Source organism: Neophocaena asiaeorientalis, unplaced genomic scaffold (genome assembly GCF_003031525.2).
Source record: "Neophocaena asiaeorientalis asiaeorientalis breed wild unplaced genomic scaffold, Neophocaena_asiaeorientalis_V1.1 scaffold190, whole genome shotgun sequence".
Lineage (NCBI taxonomy): Eukaryota > Metazoa > Chordata > Mammalia > Artiodactyla > Phocoenidae > Neophocaena > Neophocaena asiaeorientalis.
The window spans coordinates 105,944-120,393 of record NW_020175017.1 but is presented as its reverse complement, the minus strand read 5'-3'; the positions used below and the strand labels follow the sequence as shown (position 1 = coordinate 120,393).

General features: G+C 35.1%; 1 pseudogene; it reads right to left on the bottom strand.

Moving 5' to 3' along the window:
• Nucleotides 1–220: 220 nt before the first annotated feature.
• On the bottom strand, nucleotides 221–1,462 carry LOC112411144 (14-3-3 protein zeta/delta-like; annotated as a pseudogene).
• Between the last annotated feature and the right edge of the window lie 12,988 nt (nucleotides 1,463–14,450).

Below are 14,450 nucleotides of genomic sequence, written 5' to 3'. Positions count from 1 at the left end.
AAATTACATTAAAAAGAAGGAAAGAAAAGGGAAAAAGCAGGTAAATTTCTAAATGTTAACTGACTCTATTCCCCTATCATTAAACATAAAAACCTTATGGGAAAAAATAGAAATTCAAATAAAATTAACATACTTGTCATAAAAAAAATCTATTTGTGGGGAAGTATGGATAACAAATATGTAAACTTCAGAATGAGATAGACAAAAGTTGGGAGGCTGGTTAATTTTCCCCTCCTTCTCCTGCTTCAGCCTTGTCCACTTGGGCATCCAATGTTCACAATGTCGAGCTGCCTCTCAGTCACTGCATTGTTAGCATGCTGTCTTTGTGTAATTCTTTACTTAACATATCGAGTTCAGCAATGGCTTCATCAAAAGCTGACTTAACAATCTTAAGTCTATTGACAGATGAATATGTAAAGAAAATGTGGTATACATATACAATGGAATACTATTTAGCCATTAAAAAGAAGGATATTCTACCATTTGCAAAAACATGGATGGACCTTGAGAGCATTATGCTAACTGAAATAAGTCAGACTGAGAAAGAAAAATATCCTATGACCTCACTTATATGTGAAATCTAAAATAAACTAATAGAAACAGAGTCAGAATTGTGGTTGCTGGGGGCAGGGGCATAATTGGGTGAAGATGGTCAAATGGTATAAACTTCCAGTTGTAAGATAAATAAGTTCTGGGGTATAATGTACAACACGATGACTATAGTTAACAGTACTGTATAGTTAAAAGTTGCTAAGACAGTAAATCTTAAAAGTTCTCATCACAAGGAAAAAAAAATTATAATTATGTGAGGTGATGGATGTTAGCTCAACTTACTATGATAATCATTTTACAACATATACATTTTTTAAAGCTTTATGTTGTACACCTTAACACATATAGTGTTATATGTGAATTATATTTAAATAAAACTGGAGGGGAAAAGAGGTCTCTTTGCAAGAGAGCAGGCTTCTTCCAGGAAGTTTAGAATCGCACAATAGAACACAGAGAACTTGCAACCCAGACCCAATACGATAGGATGTTTTTGGTTGCATTTTCTGTTTCTGACTTGGAAAGCTTCTTGGTAGGCTTGATGTGACTGACCCATAATTCTTTCTTGTCATCACCAGCAGTAAACTGACCAAGTAACAGTAGTAGTCTCCTTTCATTTTCAAGTAGAAGACTTTGCTCTGGGTTTGTGAAACACTGGGGATGAAGAATTTTTTCCAAAAGAGACAGTAAATCATTTTCAGATATCTCGGATCACTTTCAATTTTCTCTCTGTATTCTCAAGCCATTGGAACCTTCCATCATTTTCTCAGTACTTGAGACAACCCTCCAAGATGATCTATGGGCTCCAGAACATTTTCATAAGCTACTGAGAGAAAATTAATTTGGCTTCTTGCTCAGTTACAGACTTCATGCAGGCTGCCATGTCAACATATCACTCAGCTTCCTTGCTCAGTTTGGCCTCTGCACCAGCATGTTTTCATCCGTGACTGGAAGCTTGTGCCAGAAGTGGATGGTGGTGGATGGAGAGGAGTCCTGCTGGCTCTGAGCAATGGCAGTGGGGAGGCTGAAACTGTTCCTGGACCTCGCTGCTCACAGGCTCTGTGTTTCTGTTCAATTTGTGGCAAAGTGAATATGAAAGAAGTAATAATTGTGTTACGCCTTGATCCTTAAATTCATTATAGTAGCTTCTTTTTCCTTGTGGAGGATTCCAAACTGATCCTATGAACTCTTGCAGAAATTTCAGCTCAGGAAATGATAAATGTTGATCCCATCACCAACCTCTTTAGTAAATTTTTCTCCAGTCTTTTACAGGGTTTGGGAATAATTCTCACTTATTCAGGTGATCGCCTGGGTTTGACTGCTTTGGGTCACTCTGTTTCCTTCTAAATCACTTTTACCACAAGTACTGTAACCTCCATAGTAACAACAAAGTTGTATATAATACAACAAAAGTTGTACATAATCAGTATTTCCTATAATTAATGATATCTCTTAAATTCACCTCTGTGGGCAAAGAATGTTGCCTGTGATATCAAAAACAATAGACTTTGCAGCCATCGAGCCACTGGCCACTGCAGCAGGCCCCACACCCTGAGGGGATTCAGGTTGGAGAAAGCAGAATACTGGACCTAGATAATTAAGGTGCCTATCAAAGGAAGGATTTCAATGAGCTCAGACTCTCTTGCATCTTCCCATACATAGAAAAGCACTAAATTCATGAACATGAGACTTCTGGTGTTTCTTTAATTAATAGTAATCTTTTCATGTTCTAACTACCTGGTTTTTTTGTTTGTTTGTTTGTTTTTTGGCAAAAACTTCTGTATATTCTTGCTCCTCCCTTACCTCTTCAGAATAGTCCCTCAGGGCTATCTGAGAGCCTATCTCCCCAGCTTAAGTCCTCAGTATGTCTGCCAAATAAAACATAATTCTCAACTTTTAGGTTGTGCATTTTTTTTCAGTCAATACCTAATTAATGCAAATATTTCCAAAAATGAATGTTTTTCTTGAAAGTAACATGCACTTTACTCAGCCACTGAAAGGAACGAAACTGGGTCATTTTTAGAGACATGGATGTACCTAGAGAGTGTCATATAGAGTGAAATAAGTCAGAAAGAGAAAAACAAATATTGTATATTAACGCATATATGTGGAATCTAGAAAAGTGGTATAGATGATCTTATTTGCAAAGCAGAAATAGAGACACAGATGGAGAGAACAAATGTATGGATACCAAGGGGGAAAGGGGAGGGGGGTTGGAGGAACTGGGAGATTGGGATTAACACATATACACTATTAGTACTATTAGACAACTAATGAGAACATAATGTATAGCACAGGGAACTCTACTTAATGCACTGTGGTGACCTAAATGGGAAGGAAACCCAAAAAAGAGGGGATACATGTTTATGCATAGCTGATTCATTTTGCTGTACAGTAGAAACTAACACAACATTGTAAAGCAACTATACTCCAATAAAAATTAATTTAAAAAAGAAAGTAAAAAAATAAATAAATAAATAAATAAAAATAAAAAAATAAATTAAAAAAAAAGAAAGTAACATGCAGTATGTACTTTTTATTCTTCTACCCTATGTTAGAATAATGAACAAAACTTTAAGTTACTCTTTTCAGAATATATTATTTCAACATGATAATTTAGCAAAATGTGGCATAAAATTTTGAGATTAACGTATAATTTGTAATTTTATACATTAGAAAATCCACAAAATAAAATATTTTATAATTTTTGAATATATTCATAGTAAAGCCAACTGTGTTGAATAAAGTCAGATATATTAAAAGGATAAAAAATTAGAATCCATTTAGCTGTCAGAAAAAAGAATCATTATTACAAAACCCAAATCATCATAAATCACAGTAATGAGCCTCAAGTAGAACTATTACATTGTATTATGCTGCAGTATTTCAGGTCCCTAAAATAAGTAAAATTGCATGTATTTTAATATAAAAAGATACCATATACCCGTCCTCTAAGTTATTGTTTTCCATCACGATGATGGATTTATGTTAATCAGTTTCATCCTCTTTTGAGTAGTTAAATCTACAATTGTCAAAAACAGCAAAGGTTAAGCAGGCTAGACTTCTGAGTGATATTCCCAGTAATCTGTTGACCAAGATGGCCTGAGACCTTTAAAGTTCCCCTCAGTTTGACTAAATTGTAAACAGGTTTTTTTTTTTAAGACTATAAACTTCTGACCTCCCTTTTCTTAGATCAAGTACTTTAGAAAGCTTTCAATCATAAATTATTTCTCTGTCCCTTTGAGATATAAATTTTCTCCTAGCCTTTTGTCCATTTTACAACTCAAGAATGTCTTTCTCAGGGACCTGGGAGCCATTCCTTTGAAATGTAATCATCAAGAAAGATAGGGACACTATCTCCCAGTCTTTGTGGGAGGATAGAAGCCTATCTTCCATAAGTTCCAATTAGCAAACACAGATGGCCTAACACATTGACCAACCTCCTCTGAAGTCCTCCAGTACTTTTCCATCAGCTTGCCCCAGGGCTTAAAAATCCTCTGGCCTTTTGTTCCCCAGAATTCGGTTTAATCTCTCTGCCCTGTTGCAATAGCCTCGAATAATGTCTTTCTTTCCTGCTTAACTCTGTCCAGTACAATTTTTCTTTGACACCGTTTATAAAATTTTTCACCTTATCCAAGAAATGTACTCATTAATTGCCTACTTTTTGCAAGGTCCTATCTTAGGCACTATCAAAATGAATGCTCCCCCTTAGAGATTACATTTGAATGTAAATATAGTGTCCTAATAAAGACTATAATTTAGAACAAGTTTGTCTCCAGTGTTTTTAGGTTCTTTGTTATTACCTTCTCTAGCTAAAAGGAGTGTGTTTTCCCTACATGCAGGTACTTCAGAAGAACACATTGAGTTGCAGAATGGAAAAAAAAAAAAAAAAGTCCAAATCCTCCAGCCAAACTGACTTATTTTCTTAGAAGTTTTATGGTTTTAGGTTTTATATTTAGGTCTATAATCCATTTTGCGTTAATATTTTATATAATGCAAGCTAAAGATCAGGGTTCATGTTCTTTGCTTTGTTTTGTTTTTGACATATAGGTATCCTATTATCCCAGTCTATTTCTTGAAAGCAATGACCCTTTCTCCAGTTAATTGCCTTTGTGTTTTTGTCAAATATGTTTTTCATATGTATGAGTCTATTTCTGGACTCCTCCTATTCCGTTGCTTTATTTGTTTAGCTTGATGCCAATACCACTCTGTCTTGATTATTGTAGCTTTATAATAAACCTCGATATCAAGTAGTATTAGCCATTCATTTTTTTTTTCTTTGTTAAGCATCTTTAAATCTGGGGGCTACATGTAGTTCTGTATGCAGGTAGGGTAGAGGGTCCCCAGAGAAAGAGAACCAAGCATAGCTTTCTTGACATAAGAGAAGATATTTTTGGCCCTAAGACATTTTGTGATCTAAGCCTGGTCACAATGCTTGTCCTTGAACAGGTCCCAGCAATTAATAACATTAAGGGAACAAAAGAATGTAGGAACAAAGGACTGTTATCAGGCAACAACAGTAACAATAGTAAAGATAATATATCAGTTGTAAAGACTCCCAGTTCTATTTCAATGTTAAAGATTAGCATGAAGTTCTCAACCACCAGATCAACTGGAAATTAAGGGAGGAGGATGTTGACCTTTTCTGACCCTCCTGACTTCAATCAACTAAAGCTTAGACTCTGAATATGAGTCCCTTCGTGAATATACATGTACCCTTAGCTTAAAACTTCCCCAACTTTGCCGTTCAGAGAGATGTTGCTTTGGGAAAGATCCCTGGTGCTCTCCTTACTTGCTGCAAGTAATAATTCCTTCCTTCTCTTGATCTTTCACTTGGTTGTGTCTTTTGGCTTGACCCCCACAAAGAGGCAAACCCAATTTTGTGATAACCATTCCATAGCATTTCTATATGAATTTTAAAGTCAACTTAATAATTTTTACCAAAACAAATATCCTGCTAGGATTCTGATTGTGAATTTGTTGATCACAGTATTGATCTTTCAGACCATGAGTATGGTATATCTCTCCATTTATTTAGGCTTTCTTTAATTTCTTTCTGTAACATTTTATAATTTTAATGTATATATCTTACATATTGTCAGATTTACCTCTAAGTATTTAATAACTTTGATCCTATAAGTGGCATAGTTTTTCATTTCAATGTGTGAATATTTATTGCTAGTAATTTCAAAATACAATTATTCTTATGTATTGATCTTGTTTCTACATGCCTGATAAACTTATTTACTAGCTTTAATATAAAGCTGAATAGACATAGTGAAAGACATCCTTGATTTTTGTCATAGGGGAAAGCATTCTCTCCTGATCATAGGGGAAAAGCATTCCTTCTTTAATCATGATGTATTATGTTAGCAGTGGGATTTTTTTTTAATTGGGGTATAGTTGCTTTACAATGTTCTGTTAGTTTCTGCTGTACAAAAAGATGAATCAGCTATATGTATACATATATCCCCTCCATCTTGGAACTCCCGACCAACACCCTATCCCACCCATCTAGGTCACCACAGAGCACTGAGCTGAGCTCCCTGCCCTATACAGCAGGTACCCACTAGCTATCTGTTTTAAACATATAGTGTATATATGTCAATGTCAATCTCTCAGTTCATCCCACATCCCCCTTCACACACACACCCCCTGCCATGTCCACTTGTCCATCCTCTACGTCAGTGTATCTATTCCTGCCCTGCAAATAGGTTCATCTGTACCAATTTTTCTAGATTCCACATATATGCGTTAATATACAATATTTGTTTTTCTCTTTCTGACTTAATTCATTCTGTATGACAGACTCTAGGTCCATCCACATCTCTACAAATGACCCAATTTCATTCCTTTTAATGGCTGAGTAATATTCCATTGTGTATATGAACCACATCTTCTTTATCCATTCCTCTGTTGGTGGACATTTAGGTTGCTTCCATGTCCTGGCTATTGTAAATAGTGCTGCAATGAACATTGGGATGCATGTGCCTTTTGAATTATGGTTTTCTCAGGGTATATGCCCAGTACAGGGATTGCTGGGTCATAAGGTAATTCTATTTTCAATTTTTTAAGGAATCGCCATACTTTTCAACAAAGTGGCTGTATTAATTTACATTCCCACCAACAGTGCCAGAGGTTCCCTTTTCTCCACACCTTCTTCAGCATTTATTGTTTGTAGATTTTTTGATGATGGCTATTCTGACTGGTGTGAGGTGATACCTCATTGTAGTTTTGATTTGCCTTGCTCTAATGATTAGTGATGTTGAACATCCTTTCATGTGTTTGTTGGCAATCTGTATATCTTCTTTGGAGAAATGTCTATTTAGGTCTTCTGCCCATTTTTTGATTGGGTTGTTTGTTTTTTGGATATTGATCTGCATGAGCTGTTTGTATATTTTTAGAGATTAAGCCCTTGTCAGTTCCTTCATTTGCAAATATTTTCTCCCATTCTGGGAGTTGTATTTTCATCTTGTTTATGTTTTCCTTTGCTATGAAAAAGCTTTTAAGTTTAATTAGGTACCATTTATTTTTGTTTTTATTTTCATTACTCTAGGAGGTGGGTCAAAAAAAAGATCTTACTGTGATTTATGTCAAAGATTGTTCTGCCTATGTTTTCCTCTAAGATTTTTATAGTGTCTAGGCTTACATTCAGGTCTTTATTCCATTTTGAGTTTATTTTAGTATATGGTAATAGGAAGTGTTCTAATTTCATTGTTTTACATGTAACTGTCCATTTTTCCCAGCAACACTTACTGAAGAGGCTGTCTTTTCTCCCTGTATATTTTTGCCTCCTTTGTCATAGATTAGGTAACCATAGGTATGTGGGATAATCTATTGTCTTTCTATCCTGTTCCATTAATCTATATTTCTGGTTTTGTGCCAGGACCATATTGTCTTGATTACTGTAGCTTTGTAGTATAGTCTGAAGTCTGGGAGCCTGATTCCTCCAGCTCTGTTTTTCTTTCTCAAGATTTCTTTGACTATTCAGGGTCTTTTGTGTTTCCATATAAATTGTAATTTTTTTTGTCCTAATTCTGTGAAAAATGCCATTGGCATTTGATAGGGATGGCAAGAATGTTACAAGAGACAAGGAAGGACATTACATAAGGATCAAGGGATAAATCCAATAAGAAAACATAACAATTGTAAATATTTATGCACCCAAAATAGGAGCACCTCAATCCATAAGGCAAATGCTAACAGCCATAAAAGGAGAACTCGACAGTAACACAATAATAGTGGGGAATGTTAACACCCCACTTACACCAATGGACAGGTCATCCAGACAGAAAATAAATAAGGAAACACAAGTTTTAAATGACACTAGACCAGACAGACTTAATTGATATTTATAGGACATTCCACCCGAAAACAGCAGAATACACTTTCTTCTCAAGTGCACATGGAACATTCTCCAGGATAGATCACATCTTGGGTCACCAATCAAGCCTTGGTAAATTTTAAAAAACTGCAATAGTATCAAGCATCTCTTCTGACCACAACACTATGAGATTAGAAATAAATAACAGGAAAAGAAACTGTATAAAAAACACATACACAGGGAGGCTAAACAATATGCTACTAAATAAGCAAGAGATCACTGAAGAAATCAAAGAGGAAAACAAAAAATACAAAGAAATATATGACAACAAAAACACAATGACCCAAAACCTATGGGATGCAGCAAAAGCAGTCCTATGAGGGAAGTTTATACCAATTCAATCCTACCTCAAGAAACAAGAAAAATCTCAAATAAACAACCTAACTTTACACCTAAAGCAACTAGAGAAAGAAGAACAAACAAAACCCAAAGTTACTAGAAGGAAAGAAATCATAAAAATCAGAGCAGAAATAAATGAAATAGAAATGAAAAAAGCAATAGCAATAAAACTAAAAGCTGGTTCTTTGAGAAGATAAATAAAATTGATAAACCTTTAGCCAGACTCACCAAGAAAAAAAAGGAGAGGATTCAAATCAATAAAATTAGAAATGAAAAAGGAGAAATTACAACTGACACCGCAGAAATACAGAGGACCATAAGAGACTACTACAGGCAACTATATGACAATAAAATGGACAACCTAGAAGAAATGGAGAAATGCTTAGAAAGGTACCAGCCTCCCAGACTGAACCAGGAAGAAACAGAAAATATGAACAGACCAATCACAAGTAATAAAGTTGAAACTGCAATTAAAAATCTTCCAACAAGCAAAAGTCCAGGATTGGATGGCTTCACAGGCAAATTCTATCAAACAGTTGGAGAAATACTAACACCCATCCTCCTCAAACTCTTCCAAAAAACTGCAGAAGGAACACTCCCAAGTTCATTCTACAAGGCCACCATCACGCTGATATCAAAACCAGACAAAGATATCACAGAAAAAGAAAATGACAGGCCAATATCACTGATAAACATAGATGCAAAAATCTTCAATAAAATACTAGCAAACAGAATCCAACAACACATTAAAATGATCATACACCACGATCAAGTGGGACATCCCAGGGATGCAAGGATTCTTCACTATATGCAAATCAATCAATGTGATACATCATATTAACAAACTGAAGGATAAAAACCATATGATCATCTCAATAGATGCAGAAAAAGCTTTTGACAAAATTCAACACCAATTTATGATAAAAATTCTCCAGAAAGTGGGCACAGAGAGAACCTACTTCAACATAATAAAGGCCATATATGACAAACCCACAGAAAACATCATTCTCAATGGTGTAAAACTGAAAGCATTTCCAGTAAGATCAGGAACAAGAAAGGTTGTCCACTCTTGCCCCTCTTATTCGACATAGTCTTGGAAGTCCTAACCATGGCAATCAGAGAAGAAAAAGAAATAAAAGGAATCCAAATTGGAAAAGAAGAAGTAAAACTGTCACTGTTAGCAGATGACAGGACACTATACATAGAAAATCCTAAAGATGCCACAGAAAACTACATAGAAATCTATGAATTTGGTAAAGTTGCAGGATACAAAATTAATGCACAGAAGTCGCTTGCATTCCTATACACTAACAAGGGAAGATCAGAAAGAGAAAGTAAGGTAACAATGCCATTTACCATTGCAAAAAAAGAATAAAATACCTAGGAATAAGGAGGTAAAAGATCTGTACTCAGAAAACCATAAGATACTGATGAAAGGAATAAAAAGTGACACAAACAGATGGAGAGATATACCATGTTCTTGGATTAGAAGAATCAATATCGTGAAAATGACTATAGCAACAGGAGTTTTGTAGATGTCTTTATCAAGTTTAAGTAAGTTTCTTTCAATTCCCAGTTTGCTGGCAGTTTTATCAGCAATGGAGTTTGGATTTTGTCAATTGCATTTCTGTGTGTCTATTGGGATGATCGTGTATTTTTTTTCTGAACGTTGGTTAGTTATCAAATGTGCAAACAACCTTTCCTTCTCAGATAAAATCCACTTGTTTATGATACATTCAACTTATGTATTATTGGATTTGGTTTGCTAACATTTTATTAAGGATTCATTTTTCATCTATATTCTTAAAGGATACTGTGTAGCTGTTTTATTCTTTTTTGATTTTTTGTTTGTTTTTAAATGTTGGTGTCATCAAATGAATTGGGTAGTATTCAGTCCTCTTCAGTTTTCTAGGGGAGTTTATGTAGAATTAATATTATTTCTCCCAATGTCTGGTAAAATTTCCTGGTGTTTTCTTTGTGTTAAGAAATGCAAATTCAATGCAAATTCAATTCTTTAATAGATATAAGGCTTTTAAGATTATCTAGTTTTTCTTGAGTGAGCCTTTAATAGTTTATGTTATTCAAGGAATCTATTTTCTCTCAGTAGTCAAATATATTGGCATAGAGTTATTTATAATATTCCCTAAATATATGTACTGAATCTGTAGTGATGTCATCTCTCTTTATTCCTAATTTGTGTTTTCTCTCTTTTTTCTTGGTTAATCTAGTTAGATGTTTATCAATATTATTAGTCTTCTCAAAGAACCAGCTTTTGGTTACATCATTTTATCCTGTCTTGCATTTGTTTCAGGCATCCTACTCTGTCCCTGTTAATCCATCTTGACCAGAAGCAGAGGTCTTAGCATGTGTGTTTTATAATTGATTTGAATCCTTTTTTGATAAAGTCAGGAAATAAATTCACACCCACTCAACACATTCACATACATGCACGTATACACACACACACACACACACACACACACACACAAGTAAATGAACAAAATCTAACTATTCTCACCATGTAATGCCTTTTATTCTCATTCAGCTTAATGCTATAATGGTAACTTCTATTACTCCTGGACCTCTGTATCTTACCTGCCCTGTCCAATTCAAACTATAACATATTCTGTCACCTCACTTTTCATATGCCCTCAGAACACATATTAATAGGTATTCGTCACTCTAGACTATTGTTTAAGCCAACAACATGTCATACCCTTTAGGTCTGTCATTTCCCAGAACCACTGTTTTCTCAATATGTCTTATGCCATTTGCCCCATAACCTGACCTAAATATGCCTATCCTGACTGCAAGAATTTTGATAATATCTATAAAATATAATGATATTAAGAAAACTTTTAATTCTGAGAAAGAACACATATACAATTTAGGGGGGCAGAAAGAGAGTATACGAGAAGACAACAGCAAGGGCAAAAATGCAGAAATAGTGTTTTTCAACTAATGACAACATAATTTAACGTAACTTTTTATCCTTTGTAAGTGAAACCGAGTAGGACCCTTTGGGGCTCCTGGGCATGGAAGCCTTTCTGTGTGCCCCGTTCCTTATCTTTAGGGAAAAGACTCCAGCCTCTATGACCTTCCCTAAGTCCCAAAGGGCAGATTTGAACAGTTGCTACAAGGAAGGGAGGGGATGCAGCGACAAAGGAGGAGTAGCCAAAAAAACAATAGTGCAGGCTTGGGACAGCGTCCTGGTTCCACCTCAAGGGATACACATAACAATATCTTTGAGCTCTTTGCAGAACTAAAACCCCCAACAAATGGATGATGTCAGCATTCTTCATTCCAGAGAAGACCACCTGAGGCCGGATTAAAGGAGTTCAGGTCCTACACACACCCTAATCTTATCAGCAACCCCACCCTTGAACCATTGCCATAAAACTCCTCCCTCATTGGAACACACAATTTTTGAGGCAGGAGCCTGCTGTGTCCCCCTTTGCCTGGCAAAACAATAAAGCTATTCTTTTCTACTTCACCCAAAACTCTGTCTTCAATATTCAATTCAGCACCAGTGCACAGAGGCTGAGTTTTTGGCATCAAAAGTACCATTACTAACATGATTTTTAAATGTCAAACTTTTTGTAGAAAAGTTATGTGATGCTATTAAATTCAAAAGAACAGCATGTTCATGTTCATTTCATGATTCACATTCTCTGAAGGAATACTGACTTTGAAAAATATGAGATTTTACATAAGTGCTGTCATATTGCTCTATTCTTAATGGAAATATATCCATGTTTTATCTCAAAGACTTTTTAAATAAAATATTTTTTGAAAATAAATAATACCCCAATTAGATTATATAAATCTATATTTACCTAGTCATGTATGCCTAATTACAATATAGGAGCATATATCCAAAGCCAGAAAGAAAAATCTGTTTATTCCCAAAATGGTCTTTGAAGTTGGTGAACTATTCATTCAAATATACTGTGAGACCACTTATCATCCTACTCAGTTCTAAACAAATTCAGTGACAGCTTTCCAAAACTTTTATAGAAAATATACAACAATCTTAAACATAGGCCCATCCCTCAGTAAGAATATAATCTGATTTCTTTCCCAAGCAGAGTTAGTAGCACCCTCATCTCTGTCCCCAGTGGCACTTTGAACTGTCAGGGAGGAAAAAGTTTTCCTCTACTCTTCTAGGTTCTTCTGGCTGGTCTAAGAATTAACTTGACATAGGACAGATTAACAGGAGAAAACCAAACAAAGTTTAATAACATATATACCTAAGAAATCCAGGAAAACTGAGTAAATCACAAAAATGGCCAAAGTCCTTACCTTAAATACTTTCCTCACCTAAAGAGGATGCTAGGGTGGGGAGAGTCAACTTTGGGAGGTTACCAGTATTGGCAACTGGGTGACTGTGATGCAGATTTAAGTCTTGCCTTCTCCATTGATAAGACTTTTGAGAGATTTGGTCATCTTCCCATCTTACAAATGGGAATTTCCCTTACAAATGTAAACGTTTCTTACAAAGGGGCAACTCCTACTTGGTGTTCAGAGCCTTTCAGAGTGCCACTTCTCAGAATGTAACCAGCTAAAAACGATTAATATGCTAAAGAGATATATTTTAGGGTGGCAAATTTTCCTCCCCTGCAGAACAAATTCTTTCTATTTCAAAAGTGCTTGCTTGACCCTATAGTTTATGTTTTGTTTTTGTTTTTAAGTAGTGAGAAATAACTCTCCCCAACTAGATTAGAACCTCTTTAAAGGGAGGGAACATGTTTATTTTCATCTTTATCCTTATGCTCTGCAGGGTGTCTGGCCCATGTTTAGAGACTCAATAACTTTCTACTGAGTCCATGAATGAATCAAAGGATAAATAAACAAAATAATAAATAGATTTAATACAAATAAAGATATCCTATGGCTTCACAGAAATCCAACATTCACATATCTTTCATATAAGCACATTGTTTTTCAGGATTTATTTTCTTTTCAGATATAATATAGATATATAGATATATATGGTATATATGTTAATAATTAACTATCTCAGAGATACTGTTAATCAGAACTCATTTCTTCCTTCCTAATCAAGTGCATGACTCAGCTCCTAAATTATCTGTGGTAAAAAGGTACTGGATCTAAAACAAAGGTGTCTGAAATTCTTTGACCAAATTTTAGTTCTGAAACTATTCTTAGAAAATGGTGGTTGGGCATCCAAAAAAATCAGGCCACTTTATTTACTTCATTTTTCAAAGTAAATGGATATGTTTATGTTAATAGAAACTAGAAAATGCCATGAACATTTTTTTTAATATGTGGCAGAGAAAATGCTATTTATTCACCCAATTATTTCATATTCTCACAAGCACAGCTAAGCTTCACTTCCCAGCCTCCCTGCATCTAGAGACCATCATATGGACAATTCTCTCTGACAGAATGTGAGCAGCTGGGTTGCATCACTTGTAGCCTGAGGAAGTAAAGATCAGGTGCGCCTTTTCTGTGCTCTGTGTTCTCCTTCCATGCTGTTGGAATAGACTCCAAGATAACAAAGTTGCAAGATGGAAGGGTTTGGGTCTCTTAGCCCCTACCTGGAAAGGAGCTGTGCAGGACAGCAGCTCAAACTGCAACTTGCTATAGCCTTAGCAGGAAGTTAAAGCCACTGAGGTAAGAGTTTGATTTTTTTTTTCCCCTCAGCATAGCTAAAGCTACTTTGTCTAACAAAGTTAAAACTCACTAATATTAAGTAAAATAACCTCTGCTGTTGGAATAACTATAATTGCAATAAGTATAATTTGAGGGATAAATCCCTTTATTTTTCAATAATGCTTTAGATTTAGTAACTGACTCAATGCCATAGCTTAAAACTTGTTCAGATTGTTCATTTTTTTAAAAAGCTATATGATTACATTTTATCTTTTTAATTGGAAATAAAGGCAAAAAGCAAAATTGCAATGGAATAATAATTACTAAAATGTTTCTACAGGGAAAACATTTTCTAAGGGGAAAAAATATCACTTTGGGTGATGCTATTCTCACCTCTCTTCCTTCACTGTCACCTTAGTATTATCATAAACATTAATGACACTGACTAAGCTTCTTCCCATTTTTCTACTCCTTTATGGAGGTTTGCCCTCTCCACAGTATTTTACTTTTAATAAATGTCCAGGGAAGTAGATTGTCCAGCTGTGATAACACCTGAACTGAG